Below are 22,686 nucleotides of genomic sequence, written 5' to 3' on the forward strand. Positions count from 1 at the left end.
AGTAGGAACTTATTCCTGTACTGCAGAAATTATTCCAAAAAATTGAGGAAGAAGGAATCTTCCCCAACACATTCTATGAAGCAAACACAACCCTGATACCAAAACCAGGAAAAGACCCAAACAAAAAGGAGAATTTCAGACAAATCTCACTCATGAATATAGATGCAAAAATTCTCAACAAAATCCTAGCCAATAGATTATAGCTTATCATCAAAAAAGTCATTCATCATGATCAAGTAGGCTTCATCCCAGGGATGCAAGCCTGGTTTAACATGTGCAAGTCCAGAAATGTTATCAACCATATTAACAGAGGCAAAAATAAAGCTCACATGATCCTCTCAATAGATGCAGAAAAAGCATTTGATAAAATCCAGCATCCTTTCCTAATAAGAACACTGAAGAGTATAGGCATAGGTGGCACATTTCTAAAACTGATTGAAGCTATCTATGACAAACCCACAGCCAATATTTTACTGAATGGAGTAAAACTGAAAGCTTTTCCTCTTAGAACTGGAACCAGACAAGGTTGTCCTCTGTCACCTTTACTATTCAACGTAGTGCTGGAAGTTCTAGCCAATACAATTAGGCAAGACAAGGAAATAAAGGGAATCCAAATGGGAGCAGAGGAGGTCAAACTGTCCCTCTTTGCTGACGACATGATCTTATACTTAGAGAACCTCAAAGACTCAACCACAAGACTCCTAGAAGTCATCAAAAAATACAGTAATGTTTCAGGATGTAAAATCAATGTCCACAAGTCAGTAGCCTTTGTGTACACCAATAACAGTCAAGAGGAGAAGCTAATTAAGAACACAACTCCCTTCACCATGGTTTCAAAGAAAATGAAATACCTAGGAATATGCCTAACAAAGGAGGTGAAGGACCTCCATAAAAAAACTATGAAATCCTCAGAAAGGAAATAGCAGAGGATATTAACAAATGGAAGAACATACCATGCTCATGGATGGGAAGAATCAACATTCTTAAAATGTCTATATTTCCCAAAGCAATCTACCTATTCAATGCCATTCCTATCAAAATACCAACATTGTACTTTCAAGATTTGGAGAAAATGATTCTGCATTTTGTATGGAACCGGAAAAAAACCCGTATAGCTAAGGCAGTTCTTAGTAATAAAAATAAAGCTGGGGGCATCAGCATACCAGATTTTAGTCTGTATTACAAAGCCATAGTGGTCAAAACAGCATGGTACTGGCACAAAAACAGAGACATAGACACTTGAAATCGAATTGAACACCAAGAAATGAATCTAACATCTTACAACCACCTAATCTTCGATAAACCAAACAAGAACATACCTTGGGGGAAAGACTCCCTATTCAATAAATGGTGTTGGGAGAACTGGATGTCTACATGTAAAAGACTGAAACTGGACCCACACCTTTCCCCACTCACAAAAATTGATTCAAGATGGATAAAGGACTTAAATTTAAGGCATGAAACAATAAAAATCCTCCAAGAAAGCATAGGAAAAACACTGGAAGATATTGGACTGGGGAAAGACTTCATGAAGAAGACTGCCATGGCAATTACAATAACAACAAAAATAAACAAATGGGACTTCATTAAACTGAAAAGCTTCTGTACAGCTAAAGAGACAATAACCAAAGCAAAGAGACAACCTACACAATGGGAAAGGATATTTGCATATTTTCTATCAGACAAAAGCTTGATAACTAGGATCTATAGAGAACTCAAATTAATCCACATGAAAAAAGCCAACAATCCCTTATATCAATGGGCAAGAGACATGAATAGAACTTTCTCTAAAGATGACAGATGAATGGCTAACAAACACATGAAAAAATGTTCATCATCTTTCATATTAGAGAAATGCAAATCAAAACAACCCTGAGATATCATCTATCCCCAGTGAGAATTGCCCACATCACAAAATCTCAAAACTGCAGATGCTGGCGTGGATGTGGAGAGAAGGGAACACTTTTACACTGCTGGTGGGACTGCAAACTAGTACAACCTTTCTGGAAGGAAGTATGGAGAAACCTCAAAGCACTCAAACTAGACCTCCCATTTGATCCTGCAATCCCATTACTGGGCATCTACCCAGAAGGAAAAAAATCCTTTTATCATAAGGACACTTGTACTAGACTGTTTATTGCAGCTCGATTTACAATCACCAAAATGTGGAAACAGCCTAAATGCCCACCAACCCGGGAATGGATTAACAAGCTGTGGTATATGTATACCATGGAATACTATTCAGCCATTAAAAAAAATGGAGACTTTACATCCTTCGTATTAACCTGGATGGAAGTGGAAGACATTATTCTTAGTAAAGCATCACAAGAATGGAGAAGCATGAATCCTATGTACTCAATCTTGATATGAGGACAATTAATGACAATTAAGTTTTGGGGGGGAAGCAGAAAGAGGGATGGAGGGAGGGGGGTGGGGCCTTAGTGTGTGTCACACTTTATGGGGGCAAGACATGATTGCAAGAGGGACTTTGCCTAACAATTGCAATCAGTGTAACTGGCTTATTGTACCCTTAATGAATCCCCAACAATAAAAAGAAAAAGAAGGTTGTCTGGAATTTTGGGAAATCCAGGGCAATTCATGTTTTAACCAGTTGAATTTTCATTTCTCTTGACTTTAGTCTCATAAGTGTATAATGATGTGCATATTCATGTGTTTTTTACTTACATTTTTATGGGGAAAGAACCTCAGATTCAAATTCGAAATTCATATATTGAAAAGTTACAGTGAGAAATGTAAGCACTTTTCCCTATGTGTTCGCTCTGTGTACACACCCTACATATCAGGAGGAGGGTATTAGGAGCTACGCTGAAGAGGTTTTAATCTTCCTCTGCACCAGAGAGTGCACGGAAGGCACCCCCAAGCTCCTGATTCCATAAGCTAAGCATAGACAGCACTGCTGGTGAGTCCTCCATATTCAAAAGAGGGTTCAGTTCACTTAATTCAAAGAGTTTAACTCCATTCAACCCATCTCTACTGAGACTGTCACTTTGGATTTTTTTTTTTTTTTTTTTTTTTTTTGTAGAGACAGAGTCTCACTTTACTGTCCTCAGTAGAGTGTCGTGGCATCACATGGCTCACAACAACCTCCAGCTCTTGGGCTTACGTGATTCTCTTGCCTCATCCTGCCAAGTAGCTGGGACTACAGGTGCCCGCCACAACACCCAGCTATTTATTTTGTTGTTGCAGTTTGGCCGGGGCTGGGTTTTAACCCACCACCCTCGGTATATGGGGCCGGCGCCCTACTCACTGAGCCACAGGTGCCGCCCCAAGACTGTCACCTTGGAACTGGACAAGGGCAAAAACTTCCTAATTTTTCTCCCTGCCTGTCATGGCATATGTCCCCACTTCCACGTTCACTCTCCCACTGAGCTCCTAGTGATATTGATGAAGTGCAGATGGGATCATCCTGTGTAGGTTGACACCAACATTTCCCTTGGTTTCCAAGACTCTGCAGGTGAAGATGATCCTTAACAGGGCCCAGAGCCCTGGGGGATGCAGCTGCTGCTGACCTCTCACCCTCTTCTCTGCCTGGATGTCTGGGCTCCAGCCTCTCTGGGTGTCCTTTAAGCCTGAATGGTGCTTGTTCTTGCTACAGATCACTTACATCTGTTGTTCCTTCCCCTGCAACGGTCTCTCCACAGTTAACTTCTTACTCTTCCAATTTGATCTGGAGCGTCACTTCCCTGAGCTCTCTCTTGTTCTCAATCAGCTGGTTGTTGATTCTATCCCCCTGTGTACCTCCATGTTGCAGTGAATTCCTGTGTGACACATCTACATGTGTGTGAATGTGTGTTTATGGTGTGTCGTTTTCTGTAGAATGCAAGTTCCATGAAAGCACTTGTCAGCTCTCCTTGTTTGTTATTGCATTTCCAGTTTCTAACATGGTGAAAGGCATAGGATCAAACCTCAATACATCTCTGAATACAGGAAAGAATAAATGAATGGATTTAAAGACCTAGTCAGCAGGTGCAGTTACCCTGCATAACCCTGTGGGTGCTGGTGATTAGTTCTCAATGACTGGTGTGTGTAGTGCAGTATTTTGTATTTGTTTACTCACATTTACCAGTGAGTTTTACCATTTTATATGCTTTGGAGACAGAGTCTCACTCTGTGCTGTGAGTAGAATGCTTTGGCATTATCTTGGCTCACAGCAACCCCAAACTCTTGGGCTTAAGCAACCCTCTTGCCTCAGCCTCCTGAGTAGCTGGGACTGCAGGCATGTGCCACGGCTCCTGGCTAATTTTTCTATTTTTGGTCCAGATGATGTCTTGCACTTGCTCTTGCTTTTGCTCTGGCTGGTCTTGAAGCTCCTGAGCTCATGCAATCCACCTCCCTCGGCCTTGCAGAGCACTAGGATTATAGCCATGAGCCACCATGCCCAGCCTATTTTGCCTTTAATATAAACCCGTTTTAGCTGAGTTTGTGTCAAACGGACATATCTGTACACATTTGCAAAAATGAACACAGGGTGGAAAAACACCAATCCAGTCACTGAGTGTGGTTGTACACAAGTAACAGAGAAAGAAGAGAGCACACAGTGCTGTGCTAGTTTGCTAGGGCCGTTGGAGCCAAGTGTCACCACACCCTGGGTGGCTTGAAACAGCACAAGGGTCTTGTGTCATGATTCTAGAGGCTGGAAGTCAAAAAACTCCAGATGTTGTCTGTGTCGTGCTTCCTTTGGCAGCTCTAGGGGAGAAGTCATTGCCTGCCCCTTTCCTAGTTTCTGGTGCTTTGGGGGCAGTCGTTGATGTCCCTAGGTTTAGATGCATCACTAATCCCTGAACTCTTTGTGACATTCTCCTTGTGCTCTTCACATGCTCTTCCCTCTTTATGTTGTTCTGTGTCCAAATTTCTCCTCCTTTGAAGGACTCTAGTCGTATCATACGAGGCCCATCCTACTGATGTCATTTTGACTTGATGACCTCTATGAAGACCCTCATGTTCAAACACAGTGACATTTGGAGGAATCAACAATAAGGATTTGACCTGTCTTTCCTGGGTACACAAGTCAACCTATAAACAGCTTTGTTTTAAAAGAACAGAAGGACAGAGTGGCTACAGGGACTTCCTGTGTTGGTGTGGGAGTCCATGGAACTGGGGTCTGACTGTGAGGAACTTGTGACATTACTGTGGTAGCCAGCCTCCGGGATGGTTCCCGATGACCTTTGACTCAGCCCTTCACAGCCTGTGTTGCCCTTTCCCTTACTGGAGCAGAGCTGGTCTGGGTGACCTATAGATTATGTCTATAGTATTGGGCATCCCTTCTGAAGCTAGGTTATAAAAGACATTTGGCTGATACCTTGTCCTCTCCTTGAGCACTTGCTGTGAGAAAACCAGCCACCATGTAACAGGGACACTCAAGCCCCGAAGGGGCAGAGAACTGAGGCCTCCAGCCAGTCACCATGTCAGTGAGCCTTGTCAGAAGGGGACCCTCCTGCCCCAGTCAGGCCTCCAGACAATCACAGCCTCACATGATGTCTTGATTCACCTGGATAATCTCCCGAACTCAAGATCCTGAACTCAATCGCATCTGTAAAATGCCTTTTGCATATACGGTAACGTAATTGCGTGTTCCTGGATTAGAGCATGGACATCTTTGGAAAGCCTTTATTCAGCCCACGACGGTCTTTTGTGCCAGAAGCACCCAAACAGGCCACTCCTGAATTGTCAACCTGCAATAACCATGATCAATAATAAATGATATTTGACCTTTCAATGCAAGAAGTGTTTAAGTAATTTGTTCTGCAGCAGTAAGTAACTAATACAGAATAGGGATCTGTAATTCAGCATGTGGTTCTATAGCCCTTGAAAGTCATCATTCTGGATGTCTAATAACTTTTTTTCTGAAATACATATATAGAAAGTGTGCATATATTCTAAGTAAACAGTTAAGTGACTTTTTACAAACTGAAAACAACATAATCTTTTTTTTTTTTTTTTTTTGAGACAGAGTCTCATTGTGTTGCCCTTGGTAGAGTGCTGTGGAGTCACAGCTCACAGCAACCTCAAACTCCCCTTGCCTCAGCCTCCTAAGTAGCTGCAACTACAGGTGCCTGCCACAACGGCCGGCTATTTCAGTTGTTGTTGTTTGGCAGGCCCAGGCTGGGTTTGAACCTGCCAGCCCTGATGGATGTGGCTGGCACCCTAACTGCTGAGTTACAGGTGCCAAGGTAACATAAACTGTCTTAAATAATAAAGCCTGGCTAGATCCTGGATGTTCTTACACTCCTTGTAAGAGATTTTGCCTGCTCACTCTCACATCCATTCTCCGCACTTTTTCATTCTGCTGCGTAATTACAGAGAAACAACTTTGTTTCCTGTTTCTTGCCTTCTGATGGGTTCAGCCAATGATTCCGGCAATGATGGACAATTAAAGAAGGAGGAGGAAAGCCAGGGTATTTCTCCTTTGCTGGGTCTTGCTTGAACAGCTATACCTTCCCCTTCTGGATCCCATTAGGAACTCCCCTCCTCCCCAAAGCTAGCTTGTGCTGGACAACACTGTTGATGTCCCTTGGATGCACCAACTTCTCAGCTTTTCCTTTTTGGCTTAGGCTGGCTGTGTCTTCCTGCTGATTACACAGACACTATATTTCTCAAATTCCTCTCCTTGGAGTGTTCCCACTGAGTGTGAGGCACAAACCCAGCAGAGCAGCAGGCGGGCGGTGGAGCGGAAGGGCTGGTGGCAGGTCCCCAGGCTTCCTCCTTGGTAAATGTACTGCCCTCTACTGATAGCTTTCTTGGCCTCACCTCTTCTCACTCTGTCTAGATAATTCATGTTCTATGCTGCCCTCATTTTTTGTTCATATCCTTTCTCTGCAGGATGATGAAAAAGCGTTGGAGCCAGAGTCCTGCATTCTAATCTCAGTGATGTGGGAGTGAATCTGCCCTTTCTGAGGCTCCTCATTTCCCCCAAGAATTAAATGATAGCAATGCCACTGTTGGTGTTTGATCTGCCAAACTCAGTTACTCCTCACAATAGCCCTGGGACGATTGCCCCCATTTACCATAGAGACAACTGAAGGTCAGGGAGGTTAAGTAACTTGCAGAAGGTCACACAGCCAGTGAGTACCAGAGTTGGAACTTGAGCTCAGGCAGCTGGGCTCCAGAGACTTGACTCTTTTCAGGGCCCTATTTCCTCTACCTACATGTTTGGTCCCAGACCAGCCCTCCCTCCCCCAGGACCCAGGGTCTGTCTCTCTCTCCTCTACCCACTACGAGGTTCCCCAAGGGTTAAACTTTAGACCTTTCCTGATCCCCCATGAACTGAGATGGGCCAGGTTAACCCAAACATAAATGGGAGGGGACGTCTGCACTCCTTTCTCATGTGTTGGAACCCAAGACCTGGATGCTCGTCTCATCTTTTTCACCCCCCAGCTGTGTGACGTTGAACAGGACATTTTGCTGCTCTGGCCCTCAGAGCTGAGTGTGGGTAAATCCTCTTGTAAACTGTAGGGATTTTTTAGGCAGACACTTTCAAGGTGCATTTATGAGCTGACATGGTGACGTCCTGCGGTGAGCACCCCCTCTCTGTCCCTCAGTGTCCTTTATTTTCTCTGACCGCTGCTGGCCTCCAGCCTGGGGGCCCAAGATGGGGATGCCACAATTGCAATTTCAATCAACCACAATGTACTGTCAGCCCCTTCTCACGCAGACTCAGCTTCCCTCCACACCACCCCTTCCCTCTCTCAACAGCTTGGCACACTCTCGAGCGGGCTCAGTTTTTCCTGCTGCCTCTCCATGTCTCCCTCTCTCTTTCTCTTTAAAATTAGAAGAGTCCAAATCATTTGAGAAGCACAGACTTGCAATTTTGTGAGGGGACCAGCTGATCTGCAGGGCAGAGCTGAGTGTGTCTCTATGATGGGAGCTGCCCTGGTCCTCTCTGTCTTCCTTTGCAGTGGGGCACTCATTGCCCTAGAAAGATCCCTGGACAGGGAACCCGGAAGACCAGGGCTCTACTCCTTACTTGCCCTGAATAGCCTCACCAGCCTTAGTTTCCTCATCTACCAAATAAAGCAGAATGACCCCAGCCTCGGGGAGGGGCCGTGAGCCATTCATGGTCACACAGCTAGTGAGTTCTCTAGGGAGCTGGGAATTGAACTTACATCTCATCCTGAATCCTCACATTCTGTGTTCCTAATCCCCATCCTCTCCTCGGTTGATACATGTGTGTTCCTTTAAGCAACAGTCCAAAAATAAACTTCACATAGTTAGAACCTCTTACAAAAAAATCCAATCCAATAGCCACACTTCACCCCGTCCGTAAATACTCTCAACTCTCTGAGTGAGTGTTCATGTTGTTTGCAAAATTCAGACACGATGTTCCTCTGCTCTGTTGTGTTTGCTTCCCATTATTTCACAGAAGCGTTCCGTGCTGCCTGCCACAATTCTATTTCCAATGTTAATGTCTGCCTAATAGCTTCAAAGTGACACACTGTGATTCCCTAACTATTCCCAATTGCTTTGTGATGAAGGAGGTTTCAGCATCTCCTGTCATCAACAGCACCACTCCAGGCCTCCTCAGATACAGAGCTGTGCTCTGCCTTTTGATTTCACCCTCCTAGGATTAATTCCACAGAAAGTGGAATTCTGGGTTTAACCGGACTCAGCACTATTGACATTTGAGCCAGATAATTCTTTGCCGTAGGGTCTGTCCTATGTGTTGTACGATGTTGAGCAACAGCTTTGGTCTCTATCCACTAGATGCCAATAGTGTCCCTCAATTTGTGACAGGCAAAAATGTCTTCAGACAGCACCAAATGTCCCCCGGGGTGGGGGCCGCTGGTTCTGAAGTTACCCTCAGTTGATAGTCATTACATGGAAGGGTAGGGGTGTGTGTGAATGGATGGAACAGATTTCACTGACTCTAGACAAAGTTTAGGGCAGTCCCAGGGAGTACTGAGCACAGGGAAGGAGCACTGAGGGGGAGTCAGATGTTGAGCACGAGGTCCAGCCCTGCCACAAAATCTTCGCTTCTCAATGCCTCAGTTCCTCATCTGTAAAATGGGCGTGATAATAGTCAACTCATCTACCAGGCTTGTGAGGCACAAGTAAAGGCATGAGTCTAAAACACTCAACACAGCACTGGCCACAAAAGGCAGCCTGTCGTCTTTGCCTGTTCTGGTGGGAGCCCTGCCAAGGCTTTCCATCTTTGCCTTTGCTGATCTTGGGGAGATCAAAGTGCGGCACCCAGGGCACAGGGCTGAATGGAAACTATTCTTGGTTCTGCACGCACCCTACCTCTCCTCCCCCCCCATTCCATCCATCCTGTGGGTTATTCCTCTAAAACTTGCTTCTGTGACCCTCGTGTCTGTTTAGTCATCCATCCGAGATGGGCTGAGCACAGAGAGTGCCGGGCAGCGTGGCAGTGCAGATCCAGAGCATTGTTGGGCACACTAGGTGCAGCGTCTACTGCATGGATGAGCAAGCTATGTGTCCCTGAGCCATGCCCTGGGACACCCATTTCCTCCTCTATAAAATGCAGAGCACCTGGCTGAAGGTTTGATCAAGCGCTTCGCAGAGAGCCTCTCATGGAGCACCCACAATGTCACAGGTGCTCACTGGGCACCTGGCATGGCTGAGGGTGTGTCTCCTCCCCAGAGAATGTGTAGATAGGTGGGTAGGGATCTTATCTAAGGCCAGAGTGTGCGTGACGTGGTCTCTCTCCGGGAGAAGTACGTGGAGGAGCTTGTAACAGTGAGGCAGACCCTCCAGACAGACTTGTAGACGTTTATCTAGTGCAGCAGTGCTCAACCTGTGGGTTGCGACTCACAGGAACTGTAGTAAAGGGTCGCAGCTTTGGGAAGGTTGAGAACCACAGATCTAGTGCAGGCATCCTCAAACTGCGGCCCGTGGGCCACATGAAGCCGTGTGAATTGTATTTGTTCCCATTTTGTTTTTACTTCAAAATAAGATATGTACAGTGTGCATAGGAATTTGTTCATAGTTTTGTTTTGTTTTTTAAACTATAGTCCGGCCCTCCAACAGTCTGAGGGACAGTGAATTGGCCCCCTGTTTAAAAAGTTTGAGGATGACTGATCTAGTGGGTTGCTGACCTGCAGGCAGACTTGGAAGAGGTGGCCAGTGATAGTAATATGGAGAGGTAAGCTGTAAGGGTCCTGGTGGGGCTGGGCAGAGCAGGTGGGCTACACCCTGGGAAGCTCTACAGTCTCTACCTGGACGAGGAGACCACATGAGCTGGGGAACCCATGGCCACTGTATAGACAGAGGGATACCTGGCTTGCTTGGGGTGAGGACAGACCATTGAAACCACCTGGCCCTGCTTGCCAAGACTTTGGTAAAGCAATGTGTCTGGAAGAAGGACTGCAGTATGTGATGTTGGGCAATTTGATGTCTAATCTTGGCCTTATTTGTAAAGTGGACATAATAATATTAGGATGAACCACATAAACTTGACAAGATTTGCGCTACGGACATGAGGTTTTCTGTTTTCAACCCACCGTCCACCTCAGAGGGCTATTAGGGAATACATAGATGTAGATCACTTAGAACAGTGCTGGGTACATATGTGTGTGTAAGTGGAAGCTGTGTTTGCACAGAATAGTGAACATTATTATACAAAGACGAGGGCTGTTCAAGGATGCAAGGTCGTACTACAGTTCAGCAAAACCACCCAAATTTAATGTCAGGGCTTCTCACCTTTCCCAGAAGACAGACTGTTCCTCACCATCTCCACTCAAGTCCTAACCTGCCACAGCCCACAGGTGGGCTGCTCAGCTGCAAGGAGTTGGAGGTGTCCTAACTGTGTACGTAGGCCCCCGCTGGTCAGTCTCTACAGGTGGCTAAGCATCCTATTCCCAGGAGCTGCCTTTGTAGCCTTGGCTTGTTGCTTCTCTGGGAAGCTGTGGCATCTCTGCCCTCATCCCAGTCTCCGTGTCTAAGCCTGGACTTTACACAGTGCTTTTTAGTAAGGAACCTGCAGGTGCAGTTTCTACCCAATGCTTACCAGCTGACCCTGCACGCACCTGACTAGGCCAAATTGGAAACCACTTTTTCCTGGTCTTCCTCTCTGTGAAAGCTGGTTTGTGTTACAGCCACAACTGTCAAATGACAGCTCTTAGTGTGCAGCTTTCTCGGTTTTCCCACAAGGGCCCTGACCTCAAAAAACATCAGGGTTACACAGCAAATTCACATCAACATTGAGGTAGAATCCAGTTCTGCTGAGTTTCCGACCCAGACCTTTGTTGTGTACAGCCCTGGGGACAGGTGGGGGCAGGGGGCAGGTGCTGGCCTTGGAGAGGTGTGGGTATGAGACAGGCAAGGGAGGGAGAGAGGGTAACAAGCAGAGATCCAGAGCCCAGGTTTGTTGAACTCCTGAGAAGTAGAATAGGAGAAAAGCCCCACAATGGTCCTGCCTTTCTAGAACCTGCATCTTGATGGGTTTATGTGTGTGTGTGTCCATGAATAAACTGGACAGCCGTGGTTTAGCCGGTAGAGAGAACCAGATGTCTATATTGACTATATTAGAGTTGAGCTTGCCTAGTCAAGGAAAAAAAAAAATGGAAGGAAACACAGCAACATTCTAACATTGGGGGAAGGTAGAGCCTTGATATTCTTCCTATAGAATCTATGGTTGAGGGTTAATATTCCTCTACCAAAAGTTTCATAAGATGCTATACTGGCAACATTAAAAAAAAGAAAGGAAGGTTACCAGTTATATTAAATGTGTCTGCTAAAGTCTCTGCATGTAATAGAGAAAAATTACTTTCCACAAATAGAGCACTTGACTTAGAGTCAAGAAAATACACCCCTTACGTACATCTGCTATACTCCTTATGTTATTTAACTTCACCAAAATTCAGTTTTCATGTTTAAAAGCAATAGGCCCCGTGTTGTGATACCCAATAACTGGTTAAGTAAAAAAAACCTTGAATTCATATTTAATGATGGAATGAAACAGGTATTTATTCAGTCACTTCAGTTTTCACATATATGTTTCATATTATATGTGTATGAATATATGTCTATATATGTAAGAACAAGTGATTTATCATACTGCTTTGTATACAAAGACATGTGAGGAAAGAGCAGTTCCAATTTCTACCCTGGGGGGTATTAATACAAATAGTGCTTCTCAATGTCTTATCTTCTGCACAGTCAATTTAAAAAAAATTTCCCTACATGGGTGTCTTCCCAAGGATCCTGTCCCAAGGGTCTGTCCCTTAGCGGGTCATACCACCAGAAATATTAGAAGCATTCTCACATATGTTAAACATTGGTTTATGGATTTATATTAAAATAATTCCTACTTCCAAAATTATCTAAACCCTGTAAGACAGACTAGAGATATTTGAACATGTCATTAGCAATAATGTCTATGTTCACATATTTGAAAACTTTATTTTTAAATCATACCCTGCAGAACAAATTGAGAAGCCTGTTCTTAAAACTGGAGTTTAATTTCAGCTGTGTATACACAAGAATTAAAATATTTTCTTTAAAATATATTTTAGAGTACTATGTTTATGACCATAATAAGTAGTAAATTCTTTTAAAGATAAAAACTATAATTTTGTATTAGACAATGAATTTGGCCTTTAGAGTAACAATGGTATAAGCCCCAGAGAACAAATACGGCCACTGGCATAAGATCACAATTTTCTTTTATTTTAGAAATTACTACAAACTATCTAGAGATGGATTTGAGATTTCATTTCATTTTGAAAATTCAATGAACTAATTTTAGATGATATTCTAGAAGTCAGAATCAAATAGTTAGAAAATAATATGTAGTGCAAAAAGCGAATTAATGGTTTTTACTGATTTTTATCAGTTAACTATTTTGCCAGTATAGCTGTTCCTCAACTTACAATAGGATCATATCCCAATAAACCCATCTTAAATTTAAAATATCATAAATTAGAACATGCATTTAATACACCTAAACTACTAAACACAGTAGCTCAGCCCAGCCTCCCTTGAACATGCTCTGAACACTTACAAGAGTCTAGAGTTGGGAAAAGTCATCTCACACAAAGTTTATTTTATAATAAAGTGTTAAAAATATTTCATATTCAATTAAATACCATATTGAAAGTGATAATTAGAATGGTTGTATGGGTACTCAAAGTACAGTTTCTACTGAATGCTTATTGGTTTTGTGCCATCAAAAGTTGGAAAGTTGTTAGGTCAAACCATCGTAAGTTGGGGATCATCTACATATAGATAGAGCTTTAAAATTCATAATTTTCTATCACTTACATGGTTTTATGGGAGAAAATATCTTCTCGTATCTCTTATGTTCAATCATACGCTGCTATCAAAGTGTCATCCACATTCCTCACCCAGATTTTATACATATCTTTTTGCACATATGTTAAAACTTTAAAATGGCAATGGGGTTTGGGAAATACTATCAAAAAAGTGATCCCTTGGAATTTGAGGAAAGAGCAGAAGTAGAAGTTCTCTCTGACTTTCTCCCATCCTACTCCATGAGGCAAACCATGAAAGAATTCTCTACCCTTTCCCTAAAGTGGGCCTGAAGACTTCATTTGAGAGAAGCCTTTTGGTACCCTAAGGAAAGGAACCTCTTTGTCCCTAAAGACAAAGGGACACAGAAACGAATCTGAACAAACACCGCTTGCTAAATTCCATTTACTACCATTAGGCCACATCTTCCTTGTCCAATTCCACTTCTGCTTTACTGTCCAGTCTTCATCAAACCAGGCATAATCCACTTATTCCTATCAGACTCTAGCATGTAAGAACTTACTCTCAGAGCTAACGAGCCCTTTAATGTTGACAGTATTTCACAGAAGGAGCATAAGAAATATAAGCAGGGTGTGCAGTAGATAAAACAATGGGAGGCCTAAGGTGGGAGGGAGATGAAAGAGCTGTGGAAAGCATCTGACCATGCACAGTATAGTTGGAGTAGAATCAAAAGGTCTTGCGTGCTTCAAAGTAACAATTGGCGTTGACTTTCAGAGTGTCCTGACCATCATCTAGGAGAAATAACTGTTAATTAATTGTTAAATGTTTTAGGTTATTTCCTTGATTACCTAAAGTCTTCTGTAAGTAAAATGTTTACTCTAAGAAACGTTGCTATAAAAATTTAAGAATAAAATATCACCAAAAGATGGAGGTCAAGATGTAGTCCAAAAACATACAGTGGACATTAAAATGTATTTCTGGCAGAGCACTGCAGCTCATGCTTGTAACCCCAGCCCCTTGCAGGCCAAGTTAGAAGAATCATTTGAAGCCAGAATTTTGAGACCAGCATGTTTCTGGAGGGCACCATAGCATCTCTACACACACACACACACACACACACACACACAATCAGCCAACATGCAGAATGTCACAGATCTGTAGTCCCCGCTACTCAGGAGGCTGACCTGGGAAGATGGTCTGAGCCCAGGAGTTCAAGATTGCTGTGAGCTATGATGGTGCCCCTGTGCTTCCGCCTGGCAGCCTGGGCAGACACCAAGAACTTTCTCTAAACATAAAAATTTCTTATTTATTTGCCAAGAAAAAGAAGGCAAAGAACACACTTACTGCTGCCTTCAGGAGATCTCAGTAAAAATTATACAATTTATTCAGCAAGTCTGCACTTGAACAACAGGGCAGAACTTATATTGTATTCAATTAATTGGGGGTTTCCAATCACAGTCTCACTCTGAGAAAATGCAAAAGTGAGATACTTTCCAACAGATGTGATTTTTCAGGGAAGTTTTAGGTTTAGGGAAAAAATTGGAAAAATAGTTATTTCATTGATATAGATGAAAATATGACATTTTGCATGAACATTTATCACTATGGTGAGTATCTTTAGAAAGAGATAAAGAGAAAATGAGCACAATTTCCAAGATATTGAGGTTTCAGTTGAATGAAGGTCATAGTTTACTTTTTATTTGTACAGTACTTGGTTCTTATCACTAATTTATTTAAAACTTCCATCTTAAATTTGATTATTTTTCGTTCGACTCTTCTTCTGAGCAGTTAGATGCTTTTGGAGTGCAAGTATATGTCTTATTTCATGATGTTTCTCCAGTGACATTGCACATTGCTTGTTATATAGTAAGCACTCATATTTTGCTTATTTACATTGACACAGCAAAAATCAATATTTTCATTTGCTTAGGCTTTAAATTGGTTCCCACAGAAACCATTATATTCACCCAGCTACATACCTATTAGTGTGTTTCATATAAAATGGAATAACCTCAAGGAGCTAGTTTTCCTTTCATTTAACTAGCTTTATTACTTTTAGCGCACAGTGTTAGTGCTTTAGGATACAAAGGAGCCTATTTGGTTATTTGATAGCAGGCTTTGGACTGCCAAGTACGTTAACAAACTTAAGGAATGTCATAAATATATGTTAAAGTATATGTAATAAAACTGTCCTACACATGTAACGTGGCATGAAGTAACTTTTATTTTTAATCTACTAAGTGTAGCCATTGTGATTTTGATAGCAAGCCTAACAGTTTATATTATTGGAGCTCTTACTGACAATTTCCTTTAATCAATTCTGATAAAAATTACAAATAAAAAAAACAGCATAAAATTGTCTGTTACTTACAGGTCTAACAGTCTAATATAAATAAGTAATCTTTCTTTCAGTAGTGGGAAGAAGGAGTCTTCTGCTAAATCTTACTCCATACTTCCATTTATCTTCCAAGAGTTAGGGTTTTACTTTGTCATAGGGCTGACCTGCAGTGGTACAATCACAGTTCACAATAACCTTCAATTCCTGAGCCCAAGCAATCTTCCTGCCTCAGTTCCCCCAGTAGAAGTACAGGTCCATGGCACCATGCCCAGATGATTGTTCCATTTTTAAAGGGACTTTTCAACACCATTGTTTGTTCTTTTAGCCCTTCTTGAAATTACTACCACTTTGAGTTATCAGATAAGCTAAACTGATGGGGAGTTTTTCATTTGCACATCAGCAAAATCTGCTTTCAACTAATTTAAAATAGGATGACTTTACTGTGAATAATGGCATATAGATCACAAAGATATAAGCAAAGTGGCCATCGGAAGCAAATGGTACTAAATACGACATATCTCCAGATTGCAAACCATTCCTCCTCTCCTGCATGTGGCCTCCTGTGTCCTCTCCTCCCCTGGATTTCCTTCCTTTGGCTTCCTCTCCTTTCCTCTCCTGGCCCCTGTCCATTTTCTTCAGACATTGATTTTGTTCTGATAGGGCAAACTAATACTTTATGCTGAGGATTAGCATCATCAGACACCATCTCCATGTAGAGCACTGATCTCCATTTTCCAAATATGGGAAATACACTTGTATTGAAAAGCATTGTTACTGGGTGGTGAATCAGGCCTGGGTTAGCAAACTTTTTCTATAAGAGCTAGGGAGTAAATATTTTGGGCTTTGCAGGCCATGCTGTCACTGCAGTGATTACTGACCTCTGATATGATAGTGCAAAAGCAGTCACAGACAATATATAAATAAATGAATGTGGGTGTTCTCCAATAAAATTTACTTACAAACACAGAAAAGGCTTCGGTTTAACCCACAGACCATATCGTTTGCTGGTTTGGGGTTAGGCTAAACCACCTCCATTATCACTCCTGGTGGTCTTCATTCACTGAGGACTCATATTTGAAGCAGCCTGTCCAGGTTATTCATTGCTATTTATGTTTAGGGTTTGGTTTTGATTTCTCAGATACTTCTAACCCTCCAAATTGGTCTAAGGCATTCACCAGAATAAGAGGTCACTTGATATTATAACAGCCTGTTCTCAGTCAACAAAGAGTGAAAGTGCTGTGCATTCTTTTTTACTGCTTCGATGCATGATAATGGCAAATCTCTGGGACTGCTTACTTCCTCTGGTAGCTGGCTTAGAATTTCCAATGCTCCTGAACTTTCTTAGAAGGCAGTGCAGAATATTTGCTCTGAATTAAAAGCTCAATCTAGCATCAAAACTAGTTTCTTTTGCTTCAAACACTAGTACCGGCTGGGTGATGCTTCTTATAATCAAACTTTTCTGTCTGCTTCAGAAATACCTGACATAGGAGACCTACTCCATCTGTAATTCCTGATGCTTTTCTGAAGAGCCCTTTACCTACTGTTTCTAATCTTCAGTTTAGATTATTGGTTTGTTAATTTTGTTCACCATTCTCATCTATTATCTTCTATTTCTGAGTGATTCCCAGGAATATATGTTGCTGGAATACGAGTCCCAATGGAGAGAAAGAGCACCCAAACACTGTATTTAAGAAAAAAAGGCTTTTATTCAGCTGGCAGAGCTAATGGCATAGAAGAATTTAAAATGGCCTCACTCCTAGACTCGATCTTTTCCTTTTTATCTCTAAGTCAAAATGTTCCAACCCATGGGTACCTTTCTTACTGGCCAGATTGAATCAAGTGGGAGAAATTATTCCAGCCCCTTCAGAACTACAGTCCAGGATTTCACAGAAGTGGAAATTTTCAGGTTCCAGGAAGTTAAGTCTATATATTCCTAAGAGCTGAGTCACCATGGAGAGGACCCCGCAGGTGTATCCTGTGGTCTCCTTGAGAAGACCTCTGTTCTCCTAGATGTCACCCTTCCTGTGTATCCTCTGTCTCTTATACTATCCAGGAAACTTTATTCATGCATTTATTTTTGGTTCCTCTTTCTGTTCACTTTGTACCCGGGACACTTATAATAATAAAATATAAAATTTTATACTATAAAAATATCCAGTAGCCAGATGAAAGCAGAACAGACTTAAATACATAAGTCCAAATCTTGAATGATTCAAATGAGATAATGCAGATAGGTGTATAGAGGGGGAATTACAATGCCTACTTCCACCCCCCTACCCTCTTCTAATATTTCCAAATCCCTGCAGTTTAGCAATCCTACACAGAAATTACCTATTCATTGCAAAGTGAGACTGGCAGTATCCTTTGGGCCGATTGGCCCCTGACCCACTCAAGCCAAAATATAAGCTTAGCAGTCATGATTAGCTTTTAAAATGTCCTGGCTAATAGGAAAAATAGTTAGGATCAGCAAAATTCTCCCTGGGAACTGAACCAGAAATATGCCTAGAGGATCACTCAGTTAGCGGTGGGGTCAGAGCAGATGGTCACTCAAAGAAAACAGAATTGTTAAATTATATTAATGCAGCACTGCTGTACGGTGGCCGTGCATGCACTCTGTCCCAGTAGGATGAAGGCCCATTCATCCGACTCCTGCTGGGGTGCATGAGGCTTCCTCCACACTCAACAGTTACCTGGTCAGCTGCCCTGGGGCTGTCCTGCCTGCTGGACTCAGGGAGATGGGGAGAGATGAGGAGGGCTCCAGTGTGCCCCAGTCCTGAGCCAGAGGTGCCCTGAGCTGAATGAGAGAAAGAAGGTGAAACAGGGCAGACACGGGGAGCTGCACATCCCCCCATCCCTCCTGTACCCCTGAATATGGCAGCTAGGGTGATGCTTCCCTGTTCTGTCTGTCCCGCCCTTTCTGGCAGAGGGACACACTCCACATTGGGTCCCCCAATGTGTTGCACCCCACTGTCACCGCCTTTGCCTGGATGTACTATGGCTATTGTTTGAACATCTGATTACTCTATGACCTGGTGGCATCCCTGATGGCCCCGAGTTGGAGGAAGCAGAAGGAAAGGAAAGCTGGGTTTTCAGGGCCTCGATTGGGAACCAGGGTCAGTGGGGAGAGGCTGTGTCTGTCCAAGGGTGCTTGGGGGTAGGGAGTGCCACTTAGCTTCTTGACACTGGGACAGAGAGGCCCTTGAGGAAAAAGAATGGCTGGTCTGAGCTCCTGGCCAGTGGGCCTCTTGGCTGGGGCACAGTGAAGACTGCCCCAGTGTTTTCAGTACTGCAGGGGGTGGAGCAGGTGGTCAGCCAGGCTGTGCCAAGAGTGGCTGCCCTCACTTGCCTTTGTCTAGGGTCCACTGCATCACAGAGAACACCTTTATCAGGATGCTGTGGTTCCACAGAGGATGATGAGCACCTTGAGCAGCAGCACAATGGAACAGTTCATATGCCAGGAAAGGCTGCCTGGCTGGTCGGGGTCATCAACGGGGATCCACCAGCTTGACCTGCTGCAGCACAGGGCAGCCCTCACTCCTCCCAGCTCCAGGTCTACTTCCCTGCAGTGTCCCAGTGACCAGCAGGGCATGTGACACTGACTCAGGGTCCAGTAAGGGTGTGTGAAAGGTGCAAGTGACCCAGGGAATGAGTGACATGGACTGAAGATTCCCATCTCTGAGATGGGATCTCAGAAGCCTGGAATGTTGCTAACCTCTTGATAGAACTCTATAACAGACACACTGGAGTAATCCCTGCCCCAAATGGACCAAAGCTACACTGCTTCCTCTTGGTAAGCAATCTAGCTGACTCACACGGTGGTTTGAAGTTCTGGGGACCTGGGCCACCAGCCATAGGGGCCACAGGAGGATGGCCAGGTGGTGGCCACCCAGGCCCTTGTTTTCATGTGTCCATGCTCAAGTAATCCTAGAAGGGAAGACAGGGCCTTCTGCCATTGAGCTCTTAAGTCCTAGGAGGAGCATAAAACCCTCAGCCTTGAGCTCATGCAGCCTCCACATGGGATCACGCTGTGACACAGAAGGCCTGCCAGGAGGGCTGGGGGACTATGTTGAGTCTGGCTGCCACCTTCCACCCTTAGGCAATGTCCAACAAGAACAAAACCAGGGGGCTCAGGCCATCCACGTGCATGGTGGCAAACACCAAAGTTGCATCTTCCTTCCACGCAGACATGCTTCTTGTAGCAGCATATGCAAAGCAGCCCCTGCCCCTCTGCTCCCAGGGCCACATAAGTTCCAGGTGTGACAGCACTAGCCAGGAAGAGGCTATCCTGAGGGATATCAGGCCCATCTTTGTGTGTGGGGGGAAAGGCCAGGTCCTGCTGAGGCACTACATATGTCGCTCTCAGGGTGTCACCTAGCCTCACATTGCTACACAAAGGAGAGTGGACCTCGGAGACATGGAGGGTCACACTCCCCACCCCGTCCAGAGTCACGCAGCCTGAAGAGAAAGTTCAGGGATGGTCCCGCGCCACACCCATGACTGCCAGGACAGGAAGGGTGATCTCAAAGAGCCTCTGAGGAAGGCCTCCAGCCAGCTGCCACCCCCTCTTCCACACAGGATCGGATCTGGCTGATGGAATATTGTGGCTACATATGTCCATCTATGTGCTGGAAGAGCTGGTGCAAATGTGCGCAGGGGCTGCCTGTTTCTGCAGGAGCCAGGCAGGGTTACCCGGAGCGGCCAATGTTCAGGGTTGTACAGGAGATCAGGAACTGATGTGGGCTTCCACATCTGCATAGCCCTGGCTCTCTGCAATGCGCAATTCCATCTGAGGCCCGCAGGTGAAAGCCAGCAGGAGTCAACGCAGCTCCTGTGCTCAGGCTGAGGTCGCCACTGCTCCTGATGCACATGCCACAGCGCTGCCTTCCACAGTGGGTGCCGCCTGGAAAAGGTCAGACCCTGGTTAGAAAGGAGGGAAGAGAGAGAACGAAGGAAGAAGGAAGGAGGAGGCCTGAAGGGGGCGGGGCCGCTGCTGACTGGCAGTCGCCACCAAGCCGGTGCTCAGCTCTGGCGGCCATGCCTGTCAGTGAGGAGGCGGAGGCACAGTGGGTACTGGACCTCGGTCGCCGCCTGAGCAGCGCAGCTGCGCTTTGGCCTGCGCCCTCCTCCCTCGCGCCACACCGGCCATAATCGCGCAGACTCCTCCCTGGTTGGATGTGCCAGAAGGTCCTTAAGAACAGATGTCATCTCAGCAGGAGGCTCCAGGGGAGCAGCGCAGGAGGCACTGCGTGGAGAAGATGAAGACCTGGAGCCGCGCTTGGTCCTCCATCCCACCGCCTCCACTCCCGCCCGGCCCTCCAGGGGTCTCCCAGGTCGCGCCCAACGGCCGCCCGTTATTTAAAGGTCCCGCCCTAAGCCCGGTGCGCGGTACATTCCCCGCACTCTCCTGTGCCGACTACTGGCCGCGCCACGGTTTCCACAACCCCTCCCTGTGTTTCCCCGAGTGACTGCGATCCTTTCCGTGGAGAGTTCAGCGAGTTGGGGAGAGTTTTATTTTTTCAGGAAAAGACCCTACAGGCTCCATGAGTCCCCAGGTATGCAATCGGGTTCCTCCCTTGGGGAGAAGCCCAGGCCTCGGGTGGGAGGTGGGGGTGAGAGAGCCCTTCCCTTGTCCAGCCGTGTGCTCAGCCCTTAGTCCCCGGGGTGACCTGTGCGCCACTGTGCCTTCACGGGAGCCAGCCTAGAGATGCCACTGCCAGGGATCCCCCAGGTGACCTGTCCACTTCTGACCCTTGGACGGGGCCAGCTCAGAGATACCAGGGCCTGCAGCAATCCCTGAGGTGACCTGTTTGTCACTGACCCCTGGCAGGGCCAACTTGGAAATGTTGGCACTGGCAGGGGGCCCAGAAGTGACCTGTGGGCTACTGCCCCTCAAGGGAGTCATCTTGGAGATACAGGACCGGTGGCCCGTACCGCAGGGCGGCAGCTGGAGCTGATGAAGGTGGGCAGCTTGCTGAGGGCTCCTGGCTCAGCCCCTCGCCTGCATAGGCAGCTGCTCTGGGGGAATTTGGGGGTGGGGGGTTCCCGCACCCACCGCAGAGGTCTGGGCTTGACTTTGCCTCTGGGAGGTGGAGGTCAGAGTGGGAAGGGTGCTGTGGGATGCTGACCCTGGTCACTGGGGACATGGTGGTTTGGCCTGGCCTAGACCCATGCTGGGCCACCCACAGGTCAGCGGGCTATGAGGAGGGTGGAGAGGACTGAGGCAGGGGTCCCTAGCCCTGCTTCTCCTTGGCCCTGGTGACTCCCATGGCTGGAGAGGGGTATTGGCCAGTGCCGGTTTTGGGGCTGTGTGTGTTTCCTGCGAGAGCTTGGTGGTGGTGGTGGAAACAGGCAATGATTAATAGGGTCTCTCTAGACAAACACAGCCATTAAGTTGTGGGAAGGCTCCAATGGGGGCCAGAACTCCTTGGAAGGGTGCCTACCAGGTGTACCTGGGACCAGAGCCTTTCAGCTCAGAGAGGAGTTGGTGTTGATGTTTCTGGCCATGTCCTCGGCTCCCCATCCCCCAACACAAGTCACTCTGATATTTGGCTCTGTTTTCGCTATGGCAGTGGTGCCCTTCCAGCCCCTCTGGGAACAAGTGGCCGATGGAGGGATCATCTAGCCTTCCTTAAGACCCATGCCAAGGTCATGGGGACTTAGGGGTTGCACAGCCTTCCTACTTGTCCTGATTTTACTGCTTTTCTAAATCTTCTCTCCAGGGTCTTAGGGTGGGCCAGAGGGCCATTGAAGAGGGGTGAGAGCCTTGTACCAGGGTTAGAAGTGTCTGAGCTTCCCAGGACCTTGGTTGTGTGGCAGAGCCATCTAGGGGTGTTCATGAACCTGATGTGTATGAGCTGTCGTGCCAGCTCATACTTTGATGTACTGAGGCCGCAGTTTGTCCTCATTGCTTTTCCCTTTCAGAGATGGAGGGACTGTGTGTGTGTCTGTGTGTGTGTGTGTGCGTGTGTGTGTGTGTGTGAAATCAAGTCTTCCCAACTGCCTCCTTTCGTGGACAACTCAGTCCATTCCTCGGGGTTGAGACTCCCATGTGGGGAGCTGCCACTGTATTTCACTGCGGTCACACCAGCCTAACATGTCAGATTCCTGAGGGTGATGTTCCTAAAAGGCGTGGGTGATGGAAACAGTGATACGGGCTTACA

At 45.5% G+C, this 22,686-nt stretch overlaps 1 pseudogene; it reads right to left on the reverse strand.

Moving 5' to 3' along the window:
- LOC128588779 (N-lysine methyltransferase KMT5A-like) overlaps window positions 1-20,672 on the reverse strand; it is a 36,693-nt pseudogene extending 16,021 nt beyond the window's left edge.
- Between the last annotated feature and the right edge of the window lie 2,014 nt (window positions 20,673-22,686).

Source organism: Nycticebus coucang, chromosome 6 (genome assembly GCF_027406575.1).
Source record: "Nycticebus coucang isolate mNycCou1 chromosome 6, mNycCou1.pri, whole genome shotgun sequence".
Lineage (NCBI taxonomy): Eukaryota > Metazoa > Chordata > Mammalia > Primates > Lorisidae > Nycticebus > Nycticebus coucang.